This window comes from Myotis daubentonii, chromosome 2 (genome assembly GCF_963259705.1).
Source record: "Myotis daubentonii chromosome 2, mMyoDau2.1, whole genome shotgun sequence".
In the NCBI taxonomy this organism is placed as follows: domain Eukaryota; kingdom Metazoa; phylum Chordata; class Mammalia; order Chiroptera; family Vespertilionidae; genus Myotis; species Myotis daubentonii.
Window position 1 is genome coordinate 13,139,973 of NC_081841.1, and position 22,341 is coordinate 13,162,313.

Sequence of the window (22,341 nt, forward strand, 5' to 3'; positions counted from 1 at the left end):
AAGACAACAAGTAAGTGCAGAAAAATTTGGGGTAAAAGGGATAGGACTTGATGAACTTGGTTTTGGGAGTAAAGACTTTCTTGCAGGCACTGATTCAAGCAGGCTTATAAAATATTCAGTAACCATAGGCATCAGTGAAGAAGAGCTGTCTGTCTGTAGAGCACAGTAGTTAAGGCAGCATAGTATAATGATCACCGGCAAGAACTGCAGCAAGACAGCCTGGGTTCAGATCATGGCTCTGCCACCTACTGGCTGCTTGGCCTCGGTATTCCTATTTGCAAAATGAGGGTATAATAGTCCTAGCTCATAGAATTGTGATGATTAACTGGGTTAAATTTTGAAAAGAGTTGAGAACAGTGTCTGACACACAGTAAAAGTTCAAAATCATCATTAAGGCAGGGGAGAGAACCATCAGAGGGTCCAGAAAGTGAGAATATTTTAGGATCTGGTGAATTAATGAGTCATATGGCCCAAAGCAGAAAGGGAAGAAAATAAAATGAAGCCAGGATGGGAAGACAGGCTTGGTGCATAGGGGAAAGTCAAAAGGAAAAGAATGAGTTTGATAACCACAAGATAATGGAAGAGGTAGACCAATATGGGTATTTCAGAATTTTAGTTTCTAGAGATGACCCATTTGGAGAAATGGCAAGTACCAAGATGCAACGAGGTAAGTAGAGGTGGCCAAATGGATTGGAGATGAGTGTTATTGAAGCAGAAGAGCTGGGGGGAGGGGCGGAGAAGGGGGTCAAGAATCTGGGAGGATTGCCTGGCTGTGTGGCTCAGTGGTTGAGCATCAACCAGGAGGTCACGGTTAGATTCCTTTTTGGGGCACATGCCGGGTTTTGGGCTTGATCCCCAGAAGGGGCATTCAGGAGTCAGCCAACCCATGATTCTTTCTCATCACTGATGTCTCTCTCTCTCTCTCTCTCTCTCTCTCTCTCTCTCTCTCTCTCTCTCTCCCTCTCTCTGCCTCTCAGAAATCAATAAAAATATATATTAAAAAAAGAATCTAGGAGGTCAGGGATGTTAGGTGACTGGTCTAAGGTCTCAGTGACAGTAAAAGCAAAGCAATAGAAAGCCAATGCCAAAATTCGGTGGTCTAGCTTGCTCTTCCCACACGTGTCCTCCATCCTTCCCCCATTTCTAAGGCACCCGAGGATCACACGTGACATGTTAATAGTGTGTGAGCTTGGGGGTCAGGCTTGTGTCAGTCCTGACTCTGGCTGCTATTTATGTGCTGCTAACATAAATTTCTTCACATCTCTATTTTCTCACACGGGAAATGGGACTCATCATATCTGCCTCATAGAATTGTAAGAATTAAATGAAATAATATGTGCAAAGCACCTAATGCATAGTTAGTGCTGAGAAAGCAGTCATGCTCATGTTGTTCATAAATAATCTCACTGAACATAAATAATCTCACAAGACATTGGCACCAGACAAGGCCACTCTGAGACCATGATAACATGCGACAAAACAAGGTCACACTACAGCCCACAAGATACCAAACGTCCCCCTCTCTCTGCTAAAATGAGCAGCTGCTACTTTTTTTCTAATTACAGCTTTGTCCCCTGTTTTAATCTACCCTCCCTGGTGCTCAGATTTACTGAAATGCCCAATCATAGGACTGCCCCTGCTTTCTGACAACATCCAATCTAGAATGGGCCCTGGCTTCATTAGACCCTCCCCAAGATTACCCCACCAAAGCCCAAGTCCTAGAATAGGATCCTTCTAACGCCCTCCTACTGGGATGCCCACGGTCCCATGTGGTGTGTGTTCTCCCCGCCTGCAATGAGCGCTCAACACAGATTGTTCATCCACGGTGTGTTCCCGGTGTCCGAACCAGCTCCTGTTGCTGAAGGACATCGACAGTGTTCAATTCATGATAGTTATTATGTGGAGAGTTTGTTTTTCTTCCTCTTCTGATGTGGGAACTTGTTCACAGAATGTAAACATGCTATTTGTCCTGGGTGTTAAATTGGAAAATCGAAGTTAAGCTTAGCTCTGTGGTTCTGAAAGTCCGTGGTTCTAAATTTGACACTCCCAAAGATGAATTAAACTCATTAACTTATTCAATATTATTTGAGTTACAAGCATATAAAGAACAAGCAACTGCCCAACTGGCGTGGCTCAGTGGTTGAGCATCGACCTGTGAACCAGGAGGTCATGGTTCCATTCCTGGTCAGGGCACATGCCCAGGTTGTGGGCTTGATCCCCATTCGGGGGCGGGGGGGGGGGGTGTAGGAGGCAGCCAACCAATGATTTTCTCTCATCATTGATGTTTCTATCTCTCCCTCTTCCTTCCTCTCTGAAATAAATTAAAAAATGTATATTAAAAAAAATCTCACCAATATGTCCATGTGCAGCCACTGTTCTTAGATTTTGCTATAGTAAAAATAAATTTCAGAAGAGTGGTCGAACCCCTGTGTTCTACATTATGATATTGTGGGTTGGTTGTGCAAAAAATAAAATAAAAATAAAATCTTGGTGGTATTTTTAATCTCCTCTGGGGTCACTGAGTGCTGACTTAAAAAAAAAATCTCAAGGTATTGCAGAAAACATTTCTCTTTATCTAGAATTCCCTGCACAGCAAGTGCCAGATTATTATTTGGTTCATAATTACTCAGCCCTTGTCAGTTCAGTATGTCCCAGATTTGATATGATACCAAGCGTTAGCCTTGTTTGTGTAAAGGCCCATTCTTGAACCTAGTACAGTGATAGCCCCATAGGGCTGTAGGGACATGTTGGTCCCTTTGAGCAGGGAGGGAGCCAGTGACCTTGGCATTATGAAAGGACATCTGAAATGACTGTGGATAGACTGCTACCACTCCCACTCGATATTTTTTCTCTCATCATATCCACTAGAAGATGAGTAAGGTTCTTTCTAATTCTAAAATGCCAGAAGCCTAGTATTATATTTTAAGGCCATTGCCCTAACTTGATACCATTCTATTTTTTCTTCGCCTTACACTATGAAATAAATTCAGCAAACATTTGCTGAACACCTACTACATGCAAGGCACAATTTTAGGCAATATAGAGACTATAAAGATGAAAAAGACTTGACCTCACTCCAAACAAGCGAGAGAGTGGGAGGCTGGGGGAGGGTGGTACAAGGATGCAGACGGTTTCATGCAGAACGGGAAACGTGAGTGTGTGAAGGTGCCTTGTTGGAGGGAACTTGGTATTGGTTATTGCTTAGTTAATTGAAAAGAATTAACGAGAATATGGTATCATAAGAAAAATTATAAATCCCTTAGGCATTTTTTGAATTTAGGACACATCATTGTATATGGAGTCACCATTCAATTGACACACTATAGCCAAGGCCGTTTATTTGAATCTAGGTCTGTGATTAGAGCTCTGTATCATGTTTCTAGAATCAACCACGCTCATAAACCATTTTGTGGGCAGAATCCTTCCGCGGCTTTACTGTATTCCTCAACCCATTACACTAGTTTGCCCACATCTAATTTTGCAACACTTCCTTTTAGCAATTCACTTTCATGGAGTCTTCTCAAAACACTCCCAAGGCATTCAAAAGAGGTTTTGCAGAAACAAATCTCGTTTGGCACTTATATGACATTGGTCTGGTACGGCTTAATTATGTAATTATAATAAAAGGCACAACTGGAATAAAACAGGTCTGGGGCCAATTGCAGCTCAATGGGTGAGAACAGAAGTGTCCAGATATTTGACATGCCATTGGCATGTCATGGGTGTCTATCTGTATGTTTTAAGAAGTAATGGAGAGTTGAGTTCAATCAGATGGATGGGTTAAGTAGACGGGAGTTAGTCCTGCTTCTATGAAATATAACATGAGTTGCATTCTTAATAGATCCAATCTTGTGAATGTTCCTTTGGCTTTATCCCATTTAATCTTCTCAGCAATCAATGAAGTGAATGTCATTATTATCTTCATTTTAGAAGTGAGAAAATTGAAGCTCAAAAAGATTGTCATTTGTTCAAGGACCCACCAAGTTAGTACATGGCAGTAACCGAATTTTAACACAGAATGTCTTACTCCAAAACTGGTGTTTTTTACTGCTTCTTTAAAATATTCCTTTTTGAGAATTTTGGTGGTAAACCAGAGGACAGAGACAGGTTAGCCTCAGGGGTGTAATGTAAACACAATTGTTTTGCCCCTTGAGAATAGCACCCTGATTTTCCTTTAGGATAACACACCTTTCTTGTACCTCAAATAGGATCTACCTTGTTTCCATCTTAGCTCTAAGAGTCAATATGTGACCCAGAGATGTCCAATGATAGTATTGTACTTCATCCTCCTAACCACAGTGATTGGTTGAGAGATGGGCACATGACTCAAGTCAGTCCAATGAGTGTTAAGCCTAGACTGTTCCTAGCAACATTGGAAGAGTACTTTTCCACCCCTTACACTCCTACCCCTATGTTCACTAGCAAAGGACCACGGAAGCAGCAGACATCACTGCTGTTTGCAAAATCCTGTCTGACCATGAAGTCAACACAAGAAAGCAAAGCCAAGAAGTGGAAAGAAAGAGACCAGTCATTCATCAGTCATTGAGCCTCTGGATCCAGCCGTGCCTGAATTCGGACATACCAGTTCCTGATGATGTTCAAAACCCAGTTCCTATCCTCAAGGACTGGCGGTGGAACTCAGATCTCATAAATATGTTTAACTTATATCAAACAAAAAAATGTTTAAGTCATATTTCATTGTCTGTTTTTATTTACCTCCCTTTTTCCTTATACTTCTCATCATTCCTATTTTACCTTTCTGACTCCTCAAAGTGGATAATTAGAATTTTTTTTTTGTCTGAAAATACTGTATTTCTGGTCTAAGCCTACAGGAAGATGTATATGTACAAAACCACAAACAGTTTGGCTGTGGAACCTCTTTTCAAATGAAATCTTATCTGGAATTCCAGGATATAAAATTGTAGCTCTTCAGGTTGAAGGTGGCACAGGGGACCTGAGGAGCACAGACTGATGACCCGTGCTATGACAATGCTGTTGTCTGACAAGTCCTTGTATTTATAGTACATGATGGCAGGTCTTGACAAAGTACAGAATAGAATTTTAACAAACCTAACCATTTTTGAAAACTCTTTGTCAAATCTTGTCATACGTTATGAGGATCCATCAAAATGACAATTTGCACATTCTGCCACATCATTATTTCTTTAAAACAAAGAGAAAATTCATGCCATTAACTGTAAAAAAGAAAATGTAAAAAGACATGTCTAACATCATCTCTCTCTCTGTTTTAACAATTATGTGTCTTATAAAACAGAAGGTAGGTATGGAGCCAACACTGTAATTTTACTAGGGCAAAAGTTTCAAAAAGACTAGAGCAGAAAATAGAGCGGGGGATTTTTGGAGAGTTCGGGTCTGTATTTTAAGTCCCTGTGGCTGCAGCAGCAGCAGCAGCAACTCAAAAGAAAAATGAACAGCTGTAATGTTTTAGGGCAGGCAGTTTTAAGCAGGACCTTAACAACATCATCACCACCATCATTACCTTCATCACCATCACCATCACCATCACCACCGCCACCACCATCATCTTCTCGAATGTTTTGAGCTTGGAGCCTGTGTCGGACATCATGCTAAGTGTGTTGTGTACAGCAACTCACTTCATCCTCAGCATGGCCCTCCGAGGGAAATACTGACATTTTCCCTGAGTGATTAAGTGACTTGCTCAAGGTCACATAGCAGGTAAGTGGCAGAACTGAGACCAGACCTGAAGTCAATCTGGCCTCAAAGTTCTTCAACGCAGTCGAAGCGTGTGAGCAAATATTGGACTGTGAGGAACAAAATATCCCAATGCAGGTCCACCAGCCAATGCAGGCTGGTCTCACCCTCTTACTCACCCAAGGAGAACGGCTGTGAAGTTGCACGAGTCTGAGATTCATGACACCTTATGCGTGCCATTGTATAGTTCAAAGACCTGGAGCAAAGGTCCTCTCCTTCATTTTCTCAGGAGTTCTCTCAGCTAAGGAGAGATCGTTTTTGAACTCATAGAAATAGAACAGAATGGTGGCTGCCAGGGGCTGCAGATGGAGAAAATGGGGAGATGCTAAGAAGATACAAACTTCCAGTTATAAGATGGCATGGTGAGGATAGTTAACGATACTGTATTATATGCTAGGAAGTTGCTAAGAGAGTAGATCTTAAATGTCTTCACCCCTAAAAAAAGTGGTAATTATGTTAACAGACCTTATGTGTTAATCATTTCACAATCTATGCGTGTATCAAGTCATCACATTGTACACCTTAAACTTATACAATGTTATGTGACAACTATATCTCAATAAAACTGGGGGAAAAAAGAGAGAAAGGTTTTATTTCTTACACGTATTCTAAAGAAGAAAAAACAGAGACACAGGAGGTGGTGAACCTTTCCAGGCCACACAAGAAATTCTTACTCCTTATGCACATCTCTCTGTCATAAGCCACTGGGTACATGAGAAAGGACTTTTGCCCTGATCTCTGATCTTTCTAGTTCCAACTTTGTGTATTCCAGTAAAGGTGATGGCCAGAGGGAAGGGAGGGGCAAGGGCTGGGTAGAAATGGGGGTAGAGGAATAGTGTCAACAATAAAAATAAAGTTAAAAAACTTAAGAAAAAAATAAATGGGACCTTAAGAACATGATTATAATAGCTAATATTTGTTGAGCATTTACTATGTGCTTTATATACATTACTAGAGGTCCAGTGCACAGGTTCGTGCACCGGTGGGATCCCTTGACCTGGCCTGTGCCTCTCACAATCCAGGACCCCTCAGGGCATGTCGGACTGCTGGTTCAGTCCTATTCTCACAGGCCAGGCTGAGGGACCCCATCAGTGCACAAATCTGTGCACCAGGCCTCTAGTATGCATATAAGATCTTTGGTTAGCTCTTGCCAGGCATCCTCGTGGGAGTGACATTGTCTTTAAACCCTGCGTGGCAATCCTTGACACACCGCCGTGATGCCCAGGGAAGACAGGGTGACCTGGAAGTCCAACTACTTCCTTAAGATCGTCCAACGTCTGGATGATTACCCAAAATGCTTCATTGTGGGAGCAGACAATGTGGGCTCCAAGCAGAGGCAGCAGATTAGCATGTCCCTCCGCGGGAAGGCGGTGGTGCTGATGGGCAAGAACACCATGATGGGCAAGGCCATCCGAGGACACCTGGAAAACAGCCCAGCTCTGGAGAAACTGCTGCCTCAGATCCGGGGGAATGGGGGCTTTGTGTTCACCAAGAGGACCTCACTGAGATCCGGGACATGCTGCTGGCCAATAAGGTGCCAGCTGCTGCCCGTGCTGGTGCCATTGCCCCGTGTGAAGTCACTGTGCCAGCCCAGAACACTGGTCTGGGGCCAGAGAAGACCTCCTTCTTCCAGGCTCTAGGCATCACCACTAAAATCTCCAGGGGCACCATTGAAATCCTGAGTGATGTCCAGCTGATTAAGACTGGCGACAGAGTGGGAGCCAGCGCAGCCACCTGCTGCACATGCTGAACATCTCCCCCTTCTCCTCTGGGCTGACCATCCAGCAGGTGTTTGACAGTGGCAGCATCTACAGCCCGGAAGTGCTTGACATCACAGAGGAAACTCTGCATTCCCGCTGCCTGGAGGGTGTCCGCAATGTTGCCAGCGTATGCCTTCACATTGGTGGCCCAACTTTGCATCAGTACTCCATTCTATCACCAATGGGTACACGCGAGTTCTGGCTTTGTCTGTGGAGACTGATTACACCTTCCCACCTGCTGAAAAGGTCAAGGCCTTCTTGGCTGACCCATCTGCTTTTGTGGCTGCTGCCCCTGTGGCCACTGCCACCACTGCTGCTCCTGCTGCTGCTGCAGCCCCAGCCAAGGTGGAAGCAAAGGAAGAGTCGGAGGAGTCGGACGAGGATATGGGATTTGGTCTCTTTGATTAATTACCAAAAAGCAACCAGCTCAACCAACTCTATGTGAGAAACAAGGAAATAAAGCTTACTTCTCTTAAAAAAAAAAAAAAAAAATCTTTGGTTAATCTCTTCCCACTCTCCCCCTCCCCCATTCCCTCTGAGATTCATCAGTCTGTTACATGTTTCCATGCCAGTGCATTGACTGTCTGCCCCCTGGTGGTCATTGAGCATCATAGCTACCGGTCAAACAGTCGAACAGTCTAATGGTCGCTTAGGTTTTTATATATATAAATATCATTCATATCTCACAGCAACCCTCTGCAATAGGTACTCCTTTCCCCATGTTAGGAAAGAGAATATAGAGGTTTAGAGTGGTTAAGAAACTTGCCTTAAATGACACAGCTAGCTGGAAACAGCAAGGATTTGAATTCCACTCATCTTACTTCTCATTCCTGCTCTTAACCTGGTACAAATCAACCATGTTCAGTGTACACAAGGATTGTGTTATTTTCATTTGTTTTGACTTGGAACATGTTTTCTCATAGAAACAACTCCTAAAAGGACTCCCAGATCAATGCACCGAGGCCTATTTGTGCCTTGTTGTTTAAATTCTACCTGCAGGAAAACTAGCAGGAACAAGATGTTTCAATGATGGTAATGAAAGTAAATATGAGGGCAAATAAACAAGGGATTTTTTTAAATCTTAAATATCTATGTTGGGGAACTCCAAAATGACTATAAAAGGTGAAGGAAGAAAATGAACATTTTTGCTAAGATTATGAGAATTCCTCCCAACCAATTTCAAGCACTTTAGAAGTGATTACTGCTGGCCTTTTGTTTTGAATTTCCTGTTCCATGGTCCTGTTGCAGTAGTAGCACTAATCATGCGCCTCAAAATAGTAATAATAATAATAATAAATAAATAAAGATTTTTTTTCAATTTTGCACACAAGTGAAAATATGGTAGTATAAGAGAAAATGCATGAACTATGGAACCAAACACACAAGAATTAAAAATCAAATTTCTGCCAAATAGAGAAGCAATTAAGAAATCTCAGTCCCTTTATAGGGCATGAGTTTGTAAGGGGAAATACATTTTGGGTTTTCTTCTCATTTCTCTGAACAACATAGGGTTGAGAACTTGGGTATCATATGTAATAGATAGTTTGAGTAATTGGGTGACTAAGTAAAAAGACTGAAATACCATGAGAAACAGAACATGATATCTAAGTTAGGAGAAATGAGAACATTAAAAAAATCAACTCTGACTGTAGGCTTGAAAGAAATCCATCTATGAACAAAATGAATATAGTAATGAATGCTGAAAGGTGAGCCTGAATTGGGACTTTTCCAAGATGCCACATGAGGATAAGGAGAAACTGAAGAGTGGACCAGTTATGTTTTCTGGTTCTGGCTCCAACTGCTCTTATATCTCACCAGAAACCAAGTCTTGGCCCATGGCTTCTTAAAAATACTCAGAAAAGCCAGGCTGGTGTGGCTGAGCATCAACCTATGAACCAGAAGGTCATGGTTCGATTCCTAGTCAGGGCACATGCCCGGGTTACAGGCTCAATCCCCAGTAGGGGGCATGCAGGAGGCAACCGAACAATGATTCTTTCATCATTGATGTTTCTATCTCTCCCTCCCTCCCTTCCTCTCTCTCAAAAATCAATAAAAACATAGATATAGAGAGAGATGTCCTACTGTTTCAAAAAAAACATACTCAGAAGATAGTGTAAATCCTTTCTCAAGAACAATCGCTAAAAGTAGCATTCTTTTGAAACCTCAATACTGTAATCACCTATTTTTATTGATCCTTTCGCCTTCCTTTACAGTTCGTACTCTTGCAAAGAGGGTCTTCCATAATGTCAGTTGGGAGACTGATTTCCATTAAAATCCAAATCAAATTCTCACTCTGAGATTCAAGAACCACTCAAATGCAGATATTTGCAGCCTTCTTTTTTATTTCTATTTTTATTGATTGATTTGAGAAAGAGAGAGAGAGGGAGAGAAATATCAATTTGTTGTTCCACTTATTTATGTATTCACTGGTTGATTCTTGTATGTGTCTTGGCTAGGGATTGAACTTGCAACCTTGACATACCAGGACGACGCTCTAACCAGCTGAGTTACCAGGCCAGGATCTACAGCCACCTTTTTTGAAATACAAAAGCAATTTTAAATGCCACGGGACTTTACTCAGCATGTCAATAATATCTTAGTGACCTTATTGACAAAAAATAACATTGACAAAAAGACTAAAAAAAAACCTGTAAAATGTCCGTATCTTTTGTCTAAAGGGTACTTCTTAAAAAGATATTTCTTTTTTCCATTTGGAAAACAAACACACAAGTAAATCAAGAGTTGATATTTGGTTCCTGCTAGAGGTTTTGTGAAACAATGATGATTTTCTCTTTGGACAGCATTCTTCTTCCAGGGACAGAGTTTGTTATTTAGGAATGGGTGACACAGAGCCGCAAGCTGAGAAGAGAACATGGAGGTCTTTCAGGAGTCTTGAGATAAAGGAAACCTGCAACCTTCCTATCTCCTCAAGTCTCCGGCAAGGGGAGGAGGACCACGCCCCCAGCAGCTAAAAGGCTTGAGTTGGGGCTTGCACATAGGACTACACCACAGACTGAGGGCAGAGAGCTCTCTGAAGTCATCTGCCAGGACTTTTTCAAAAGGTGCTTAAAGCTCTGGGAATAACACTTGAGATTCTGTTTGTGTTGTATACTCATAATGGGGTGCTGACCTGACACACAAATGTGTGTGTCAGATTTTCTCCCGGTGGGGTTGGGAATACATTACACTCCCAGATCAAAGTACCCCTACTTATGCACTCAGTAAGAGGGTAGTTTGCCTGGTCTCATTACTCCAAGAATTAACAAATACAAGAGGAGGTGAAAATAGGTTTGCATATCAGCTAATTTGTTCAACACCATACTTGCAATCTATCCCTAAAAAAGGGGCTCTTTGCCCCATTCACATTATGCAAGATTTGTTCTTCAGCATGAAAAGGACCCAATATTTCAGGGGTAAATCAATGGAATAAATCAATTATTAAAGTCTAGCCAAGTTTCATCATTGAAAGTAAGGAAAGCTATTGTATTCTATTCTTTCCTTCTGGTTCCTCAGGGCTCTCCCTCCCTCATTTCCCCCTAATTCTTTGCTTGAATCCACTTATTTGAGCCAACAATCTCTTGCCTTCAGCTGAGAATACTCCCAGCAGTTGTTTTTGGCTTGTGTCTCTTCATTTCTAAGAAGTTTCTCTTTATCTGCCAAGATCCCAAGCAAGTTGCTTTCAGTGAGAATTCCTCAGACCATGCCTATACCCTCTTTTCTAGAAGGTTTACTCATTCCTTCTCCCATGTCTAATAAGACTCCGTAACCACCACTGGTACAGCATATAACACATTGTATTATTTTTATTGGGAAAGAAACCATTCTTTTTTTTTTTTTTTTTTTGTATCCCGGTGCCTAGATTTCTGGCATGTGTGTCAGTGCCACGCATAATGCTGGGCCCTATTTACTGAATTAAAAATAATACAGTGAAGTGTTGGGGACCTTACTTGAGGTCTCTGAGTATGAATATCATGGGGAGAAATGGATGGGTATTTGTGACAGAGACTTGTTTTCCGCAGTCATTTCCCCATTCCTCCACTCTGAGAGAAGCCCTGATTTTTGGCTGGGCATGTGGCAATGCAGAATACAGATTGAGTTTTTCAGCCTCCTTTGCAGCTAGGTAAGGCCATGTGACTCAGTTTTAGCCAATGGAAGTGTCATGTGGCAGCTTCCAGGAATTCTCCTTCAAAGAGAGCTGATATGTACGATACTAATTTTTTCTTTGGAGCTTCCTATTTCTTACTGCCTGGAATATAGATATGAGGGCTGGAGCTGAGCAGCCCTCTAAGGCCATGAAGTAGTGACCTAGGGAAGTTAAGTACAGTGGAACATCAAGACAGAGAGAGGAACTGCCTAAATGTCCATCAATGGATGAATGGATAAATGAAATGTGGTATAGATATAGATATATGATATATGGTATGTGATATATAATAAAATATTACTTTGTCCAAAAAAAAGAATGAAATTCTGCAATTTGCAATAATGTGGATGAACCTGGAGGGCATGATGCTAAATGAAATAAACCAGATAGAGTAAGACAAATACTGCATGGTATCACTTGTATGTGGAATCTAAAAAATAAAATAAACCAGATTCATAGAAACAGAGTAGAATAATGGTGCCAAGAAGTGAGAGGTGAGGGAAATGGGGATGTGTGTATCAAAGGTACAAGCTTTCAATTGTGAGATGAACAATCTCTGAGGATGTAAGGTACAGCACGGGGACTACAAGTAACAACAATGTCGTGTACAATTGGAACTTGCTAAGCCCGTAGATCTCAAGTGTTCTGACATGCAGACAAAGATGACTTTGTAAGGTGATGAATGTTTTCATTTGATTGTGGTAATCACTTCACAATGTATGTACATAGAAAATCATCAAGTTATACACTTTAAATGTATAAATTTTGATCTGTAGATTAAATGAGGCCCTCACAGAGGAAAGCCACCATACCAACCCTACACTACAAATTCTGGACTTTTATGTAAAAGAACAACTTCTATGTTGTTTCACCATGATTAGTTGAACTTGCTGTTACAGCTAAACCTAGTCCTGGTACTGTACTGCATCTTGCGCTTCGTGGTTGGTGTGTTTTGTAATTTCTCACATTAAAAAAAAAAGAATCTTCCCCCAGAGGTTTAGATGAGTCATATCTGGAATCTACAGACTGGAAAATTAAATGTTTCAATATCATCAATCAGGATGATGTGCACACAAGCACACACATTTTGGGCATCAATTAGTAGCTTTTGTTATTGAGTGCTTTCTGTATACCAGACACTATGCTATATTTATATGCATTATTTTACTTAACCCTCATAAAAACCTTATGATGTAGGGACTTTTATTATCTCCACCTGATCAGTGAGGTAGCTGTCGATTAGAGAAGCTAAGTAAACAGCCAGCCAATAGCCAAGGCAAGGTGTCTTCCCTCTAAGCCCATGCATTAACCACTCCAGGGTACTTGCTGCAGAAGGGGCTGCAGGAGAGACCCTGCCTCTGACCACCAGAGAGCTTTACCTGCAAATCCATTAAGCCCCATGCTGCGAATGCCAAGTTGTCCAGGAATGGAATTCTACCGGCAAGGGGACCATTGGGTACCCCTTGGGAGAGCGACGGAGAAAACTGAAGAGGAAGGAACTCCTATGCTGGACTCTCAATGAAGAGCCAGAGGCTAGAGAGACTCATGTTTTCATGAGTAAGTTGGCAGTGGGAGGTGTGAATATGGGATCGAGTGGGGTCTCACTGCACAGCCACACTGTGGCACTGAAGTCCAAAGTCAGACATAATGACACCGGCACTTGGCAACCAGAAAATCACATTTCTATATAATAGACCAGAGGCTCAAACACTTGAAATTTATATTCAACAAGAAAGGTATTCAGGAAAAAAAAGGATTTATACATTTTGCTACTCTGACCTCAATGATAACACCCCAAACATCCTAAAAGAGTAATTAATTTCCACTCATTTCCCCAAGTTATAAACACTCATTCATTCATGACATATGTATGGAGGCACTGCCGTGTGCGTGGGCTGTGCTAGCAGGGATTGGGACACACAGTGGAATGAGAGCCCCAGATGGCGCAGTCAGTGGTGGGAGATCCACCTGTAAACAGATCTTCACGGCGCAGGGTGCCATGTGCCCTAATGGAGGTATGTACAGGGCTGTGTGGACCCTAAATGAGAAGCACTCATCTCACGGAAGGTCATGGAGACGATGGAGCAGAGTTTTGAGGATGACCAGGACTTATCCAAGAGAAGGGGTGACAAGGAAGAGAGATATTGTTCCTGAGAAAGGGAAGAGCAAGTGCAAGGCTCAGGAGGGCCTGTCACCTTCCAGGAAATGTGCTTCCCTCTAAGGCTAGAGCCTTAGGGGTAAGGAAAGAAGAGGCAAAGAAGAGAGTGGTTCTTAAAGTGATCAGTTTAATGGTAAGCTGTATCAAATTTATATTCATGTAGTCGAGCAGCATTCATAGTACTTCTCTTTGTTTTTCACTGTAGTGGAAAAGGTAGTGGTTTCAAACCCCAGTCCTCCAAAGAACAAAACAATGAACCATTGTCTGCTAGTAGTGCCCAGGCCCCTCCCCCGCTAACATACTCATTTCCCAGCTCTTCACACGTGTCCACTCCTACCCCACGACTGGAGATGTTGCTTCATGTCCAGGTTCAGGGGTGGATTCTTGCTAGTCTAGGGCAGGGGACCGCCCATGGGCCTACTACCTGTTTTATAAATAATGTGTATTTGAAAACAACCACACCCAGCATTTCCTGTGGCTGCTTCTGCGGTGCAACCGCAGAGTTGAGTGACGGAGACTGTATGGCTAACAAAACTAAAATATTTATTACCTGGTTCTTTCCGGAAAATATTTGCTGACCCCTGATCTAGGCCAATCAGAACACTGAATTCCCCTGGCAGATCTTATTGGTCCAAAGGTGGGCTTGTTGCTTACACTGGCCAATCATATTAAAGGGAAGAACTTAGGTTTTATGTTTGCCGCAAGGATTCTCTCATTTCCCTCCATTGTTGCCCCAGTTGCTGCCATGGCTGTTCTGATGTTCATGGCAGAACCACGAGATGGAAAGATCTGGGTCCCTGATAGCACTGTTGAGCCATTAAATCAAGCAACCCAGCAGCCTGCCCTATCTCTGGACTTAGTGTCGTTTGAGATAACACATTTCCTTATTGTTTAAGCCAGTTTGAGTGAGGCTCTCTCTCACTTGGAAGTGAAAGCATCCATTGTTGTGGCCTAAGTAACGCCATCTTGATCAAAGGCACTCTCACAGGCTGGGCCCTAAAGCATAGTCACAAACCCAGAATTAAGCAGAGGAAATAATGGTAAGAAGTAAGCACCATCAGAAGCCTGTGCACACTGCCCTTGGGGAGAGTCTAAGGGCAGCCACACACCCTACCTACGGTTGATTGAAATTTTTTGAAAAATAAAGTTTCTAATTCAATAACTCAAGATGGTGTTCAAAGAATAGCAGTGTAGATATATTGAAAATTGGGGGGATGGGGAAGTATCTAGGAAAAGTGACAGCTGACTGCCTAAGAGGAAGGAGAAAGACAGAAGAAACAGATACAAACAAACGAACAAAAAACATAAAAGTAGATCATGCCAGTTAATACAGAGGAAAAAGCTCCTTGTAAGTAGCCTGCAATGGCCCCAGGAGTGACACTATGTTAGACAATCACAATCCGTGCTTATAAAAACTGGCCTTGACACGCCAAAAATAGAATTAGTTGTGTCCAGTCTATTCTGTTTAAAACACACAAAGAAGAATGAAGGCTCTTTTATTCCAAGATTTTCTGACTCTGCTCAAAAACGTTTTCTCTTAATCACAAAATGACAATTCAATGATATGGGAAACACACCCTGTTCCTCAAATGCTAGATCAAAGGAATCTTTGCAAGAGGAGTCCTGCTTCATGACCTAGTTCCACTGTGCCCTGGGCCAGCAGGATGGTACTTTTCTAACATCAAACATTGGCTCAATTATATAGCACCCCTGAAAGCAGGATCCAGGTATGGGATCTCACATTTGGTACAGAGGCCAGTGCAGTTCAGTGAACAAAGCACACACACTGGAGTCAGATAGATCTGAATCCAAATCTCAGTTCTGCATCCAAACTAGCTATGTGGATCTCTGCTTCCTAACTTATAAGACAGGAACAATGATACATTTCTCGCCTGCTTATTGTAAGACCTCAAATATATATGTGTGTGTGTGTGTGTGTGTGTGTGTGTATACATACACACACACTAAAGGCCTGGTGCACGAAATTCCTGCACAGGTAGGATCCCTAGGCCTGGCTGGCAATCAGGACCAATCGGAGCCTTCCTTTCCCCAGCTGCCAGCTGCTGGCCCGGGCCATCCTTTGTTTTGCACCACCCCCTGGTGGTTAGCGCACATCATAGAGAGCTGTCAAACTCCCAATCTGTCGAACTCCCAGTCGATTGAACTCCCAAGAGGACAATTTGCATATTAGCCTTTTATTACATAGGATATATATATATAGTTGGCATCTAGCGTAACACCTGACATGTATTAGGCCTCCATTTATGGAAGCTATTACTGTCTGTTATTGGTATTGGTATTATTATTATCATTCTATCCCAAGTATTCTAAAACATTGTATTTGATAGGCAAATTTGCTATAGAAATATTTCAAGCCAGAGAGGGACAATCCCAACTGCCTTGTTTAAACCTTCAGTGACCTTCCTTTGGTTTCATTGGCCCCAATGCATGGAGTGCAAGGAAAAAACAAAGAAAGAGGCAGACTGCTCCAGATTGGCAGGGGGAATTTAATGAGCAAGGGAACTTACTGGCAAAGCTTGTCTTGGGTGGTAGCAAAAGGAGGCGATCTCCACACTCACTGGCCAGAACCTTAACGTTTACACAGAGGCCTTCTCTGTGTTCATGTATATCATTCAGCGGTTCTCAACCTGTGGGTCGTGACCCCTTTGGCGGTCGAACGACCCTTTCACAGAGGTTGCCTAAGACCATCCTGCATATCAGCTATTCACATTACAATTCATAACAGTAGCAACATGACAGTTATGAAGTAGCAACGGAAATAATTTTATGGTTGGGTCACAACATGAGGAACTGTATTTAAAGGGCCAGAAGGTTGAGAACCACTGAGATGGTCTTGAGACCTTGCTCTCTCAGGCTGTGTCCTTGAAACAGCTCCCACTGTGGGAAAGGTGGGGGAGTGTATATTCCAAAGACATGGAGGTGTGAGGAGGCTCTGGTTGCCCAGGTCCAGCTCTCAGGTCAATCAGTGGCCATATCCTCCTGGGTACCCCCTCCAACACCTTCCGGGGAAGCAGAGTGAGCCAAAATGCTGTGACGAAGAGCTGCGTCCTCCATAACAGTACTTTATTCAGGAATAAGAAATCCATGAAAGCCTAGTTCATGGATTGGAAATGAGTTTAAGTGGTCATTGGATCCAGCAACCCACTGCCCCTTCCAATGTGTCAGAGGTCAGATGGGGCCATCATTTAAATTAATAAAGTGCAGTGAATGGCTGAGGCAGTTGATGTGGTCCATCTAGCTTCTAATATGCCCTGAATGGTCCCACACTATTCAACAGTAGGATCTTCAGAGGACCCAAACTATTCGACAGTGACCGCACTTAACAGAGGCGTGTGGAAGTTAATGATGGCCTCAGGAGGCTAGAAAGTCCAAGATCAAAGTGCTGGCTGATTCAGTTCCTGGTGAGTCCTGGCCTTCTCACTGCGTCCTCACAGGGGGAGAGGGGATTATCTCCCTCTCTTCCTCTGTTTCTATATAAAGCCACTAATCCCATCCTGAGGCTCCCATCCTTAAGACCTCCTCGAATCCCAATTACCTCCCAAAGGCCCATCTCCAAATGCCGGCACATTGAGGGTTTGGGCTTCAGCGTATGAAGTTAGTGGGGGCACACAATTCAGTTCATACTATGACCCTTTCGCCGCGTCTTCATCTAAAACATAATTTCATTCTCTATGTCATGAATAGTCTTTGAAGTGACTTTTCTCAGATTTTCCAAAATTTTTCTTCTTTTAGCCATGATTAAGCATAAAGAATTTCATCTCGGCTGGGAGAAGGTTGGAGAGAATCAGCTCTGTAGGAGTAAAGGATGCTTTTATAAAGGAAGCCCTCGTGACACTCTTCTCCACCGAAGAACACTTAGAAATTACATGAGGCCAAGGGAGGTCAGGGATAAGGGAAAGGAGGGTGGAAAAACAGGCTTATGTCAGCAAGAACTCAAGCATGCAAACAATGGCCTGCTCTCTCTCTCTCTCTGCTTAGCCTGAGCTGAGCTCTGGAGCCAACCACGCTCCAACTGAGGCTTTGATTACCAGATAGGGTCTGTGCTACAAGGAAATAAACCCCAAATTTGTGAGAGAAACAATTAGGTGAGGGGGAAGAGATTGAAAACAGTAGTCTGCATTTAGTGACTTTCTTGAGCCTAAGTGCAATAATCTCTGGAGTAATTTCATAAGAAGGCCCAAGCTGGCAGGGTCTAAAGGCTGGTTTTGTGTTCATTCTATGTTGACCTCTGCAGTGGTTGAAAACAAAACAAAACAAAACAAAACAAAACAAAACAAAACAAAATGACTCTGGCAAGATCAAACATCCATCTCTTGGTACCTGAGAATGGTGCAGAGAAAGAGAATCCTGAGCAGAAGGTGGAAGCAGAGAAAGTCTTAAAATATGTATGACTGATTCAGTTACCTCTTGGGAGGCACAGGGAAAGGAGGAGGAAGTAAATGACTTTTGCTGAGAGCCAAGGAGAATGTAAGGTCTTAGAAGGAAAGGACCCTGCCTGTCTTGTTTCCAATGACTTCCTAGCTCCTAACGTAGGCCTTGACGTGCAGGAGACACTAAGTATTTGTTTCAGGAAGGAAAGGCATGACCCAGAGCCCATTATATAGTAGGTGCTCAGCAGGTATTTTTGAAAGAATCAACTAATGAATGAATGCCTACTGTATGCCAGGCATTGCTTCATTCTTTCATTCAATTCACAGGGATTTTATTGAACCAGGTCTATCCTGCCCCTGAAGAGCTTACAGTGTTGGGGAGATAGGCACATGAGCAATGGCGATGGCGATGCAATATGCAGGCTTCACCAGACTGCAGGCAACATCGGAGAAGAGGATCTCAGTCTCCCTGGGAGAGTCAAGGCAGTCTTTACAGGGGATGCAGCCTTTGAGCTGAAACTTTAAGATGAGCAGAGGATCTCAGACATTTCAGACAAAGAGAATGGTGTGAGAGAAGATGACGAGAAGTTCATCCTTGCAGGAGGAAAAATTCAGGGGGCAAAGAAAGTGGAAGAGTACATTGAGAAAGGAAAGAGATGAGGCCTAGGCCTCACTCCATCATATAGGGTCTGGTATTTCATTTGAAGTAGTTTGAACTCACCTTCTAGAAAGTAGGAAGGAGGACCAGCTTCATGGACATGTGACCTGCTCAGTCCCACAGTACCCCATGCTCAGAAGGGCCCTGTGCTTGCTTTACTGCTCTGCTGTTGGCTGTCTTAAAATTCTCAATAGTTTTGTCTTTGAGTGTTTGTTTTGTAAGGAAAGTCCAATGGGACAATGAAGCCAGCCCATGAGCAGAGAAGGTATTTGCATTATGCATTATCTTGCTGCTTCATTCACATGTGGGATTCATGAAGGCCCGAGAGCACTGCATCCCCGCAGACCTACTATGGGTGGGAGTTGAGCAAGTACAAGGTAAGCATATTATGGAAGCCACCAGCTCCCACGGACTATTGATAGTATGTGTGCATACTAAGAAGTGAGATAAAACAGTTGGGTTCGTTTTGTGCAGGGGTCCTCAAACTATGGCCCACGGGCCACATGCAAATACAAATATTGTATTTGTTCCCATTTTGTTATTTTACTTCAAAATAAGATATGTGCAGTGTGCATAGGAATTTGTTCATAGTTTTTTTTAAACTATAGTCCAGCCCTCCAACGGTCTGAGGGACAGTGAACTGGCCCCCTGTTTAAAAAGTTTGAGGACCCCTGGTTTTGTGCAAAGGGCTACAAAGTACAAGTTGTATCACATATGAGTTAAAGGCTCCCATATTTGCATTTAAAACTAGCATTGCATAATATAAAAATGGACAATAAAGTTTGTGCCATAATTTATAATTTGAATTTTTCTTTACATAAAATGGCAAATAAGAACACCATGACAAGTTGAGAGAGACACTACAAAAAAAAATGGAAAGGAGGAAGTTTCATATTTTAATACATTTAATGGCATTTCTCCTTGCTTTCTAAACATTTTGCACTGAGTCCCAGAAGTTATGTAGTTGGCTTTGATGCAGAGCCATTAAAAAATCTCCCACCCCACCAGCGTGGCTCAGTTGGTTGGAGCATTGTCTCATACACCAAAAGGTTGCAGGTTTAATTCCCAGTTAGTACGGGAAGGTAATCAATGGATGTTTGTTCTCTTCTCTTCTCTTCTCTTCTCTTCTCTTCTCTTCTCTTCTCTTCTCTTCTCTTCTCTTCTCTTCTATTCTCCTCTCCTCTCCTCTCCTCTCCTCTCCTCTCCTCTCCTTTCTTCTTCTTCTCCTTCTTCTTCTTCTTCTTCTTCTTCTTCTTCTTCTTCTTCTTCTTCTTCTTCTTCTCTCTCTCTTTCTCTCTCTCTCTCTCTCTCTCTCTCTCTCTCTCTCTCTCTCTCTCTCTCTCTCTCTCCCATCAATAAGCATGTCCTCAGGAGAGGATTAAAGAAAGCAAAAAAACAAGAAATAAAAACTGTTGAGCAAGGAAGACACACTACAAGACTATTTTATTTTGGAAAAACAATTCTTACCAGAGTGTGTAAGTTACAAGAGAAGGAGATATAACAAGGAGAAAGGTTGATGAGGTCTCTGTGAGAGCAGGGTCAGGGGGATGGAGAGAAAAGGATGCACAAGGAGTTGGTGGGCAGAGTACTAGGGACAGTGATTCATTCCATAGGAGAGGTAAGCAAGGGGGAAGAATATAGCTTGACTCCCAGATTTCTGGCTTCAGCCCCTGGCTGTTGCCATCCACTGAGATGTGGAGTAGGAGGAAGAGAGAGTGTGGGATGGGTGAGGGAGGAGGTATGGGTTGAAGGTAAAGGTTGGTGTGGGACCTGGGGTAGATTTCTCATGCTTGGTCCATGCAGTGCTTCTCATTCCACTTCCTGATAACAGACCACTCCTCCTTTGGCCTCAAGGGTGTTGCTGTGACCTGGGCTGGGGCTCATCCTGGTTCTTGGCCACAGCTAGTGGTCCAAAGAGTGGGCCGGTAGATTTCCTAAACCAGGATTATCAGAGCCCTTCCCTAGGATTTTTCAAACTAAAGCTGGGAGGTGTCCCAGCACCAGAAGTGAGTGTGCAATTGCCAAACAACCTGGTTCTAGTGAGCCTGAGACATGGGTCAGAATGAAGCCAATACAGAGAGGATGAGCAGTGAACCCAGTGACTCTGAGTTCCTGGATCCCCCTTCATTCTGCCCTTTCAGGTAACAGGATCTAAGAAACCCAGCCTCTCTTCATTCCCCTCCACCCTTTCCCAGCCTTTTATGTTTTCCTTAAGCTAATTGGAGTTAGGGCTTGGTCACTTTTGACTGAAAGAGTCCTGATTAATATAGGACCCGTGCCACATGCCCATGAAAACAGTTTGTGATAGATATTATTCCCATACCATGGAGAAGTGAACCTAGGCTCAGGAAGGCTAGAGAACTGCCCAACCTCTCATGGCTAGCAAGCCAAAACTCGAATGCAGGTGTGTCTAACTCCAAAGTCAGTCATCTCTCCACGATGCCACACTTTCTTCCTAATCTGTTCTTTTTTTAAAAATATATTTTATTGATTTTTTTACAGAGAGGAAGGGAGAGGGATAGAGAGTTAGAAACATCGATGAGAGAGAAACATCGATCAGATGCCTCCTGCACAGCCCCTATTGGGGATGTGCCCGCAACCGAGGTACATGCTCTTGGCCGGAATGGAACCTGGGGCCCTTCAGTCCACAGGCCGACGCTCTATCCACTGAACCAAACTGGTCAGGGCAGCTCTTTATTCTTACTTTCCTTTCTATAAACTCAGGACTTCAAATTTAGGGACATTCACGCTACTGAACTTCCAAGTTTCTTGCTTCATGACACAATGAGACCAGATGATGAGTTCTCTGGAGCGTTTCCCAGTCTCTGACTATTCCCACTTTGAAAGGCACGGGTACCAGAAGGCCTACATGCTAATTTTGCAGAAGTTTAAAGTCAGTGGCCTATCACTGAAACCTTAGTTTTCTACACTTTGTCTTGTTTTATGAGTTCAAATGGAAATTCAAGTCTTAATTCCTAATAGAGTTACAAGGAGGTGATAACAAACGGAGCCCAAGGCTTCAGAACTTGAGCAGAGCTCTCCGTGACCTTTTCTCAAGCCTGCCTCTCTGTTTGTCACTGAAAAAGTTCTGGTTACTCCAGAACACACAGATAAGTGTCTATGGAAATAGCTTGCGTCCTTCTCCCCATTAGTCTTCAATGGGTAAGAGGCTACAGCTCCATAGAGTTCATCCCTTCTCTCGCCAAAGGATATGGCAGCTCTAAATTGCCCATAGTTGTACTTCCTGTCACCAACCTCACAGCCACCCAGCGATTTCAGACACAGTTGGATGAATGTTTGAAATCCATCCTCACAATAGTTTAATAGGGATATATACATACCCTTATTAACATACATAAAAATATATTCCCCACCCAAGGACGTGCTTATTGGTTTTATTTTTTTATTTTATATGTTTATTGATTTCAGAGAGGAAGGGAGTGGGAGAGAGAGATAGAAACATCAATGATGAGAGAGAATCATTGATTAGCTGCCTC

The 22,341-nt window shown here is 42.8% G+C and overlaps 1 pseudogene; it reads left to right on the top strand.

Annotated features, from left to right (window-relative positions):
- Positions 1–6,897: 6,897 nt before the first annotated feature.
- Positions 6,898–7,985, top strand: LOC132227079 (large ribosomal subunit protein uL10-like; annotated as a pseudogene).
- The last annotated feature ends 14,356 nt before the right edge of the window (positions 7,986–22,341 follow it).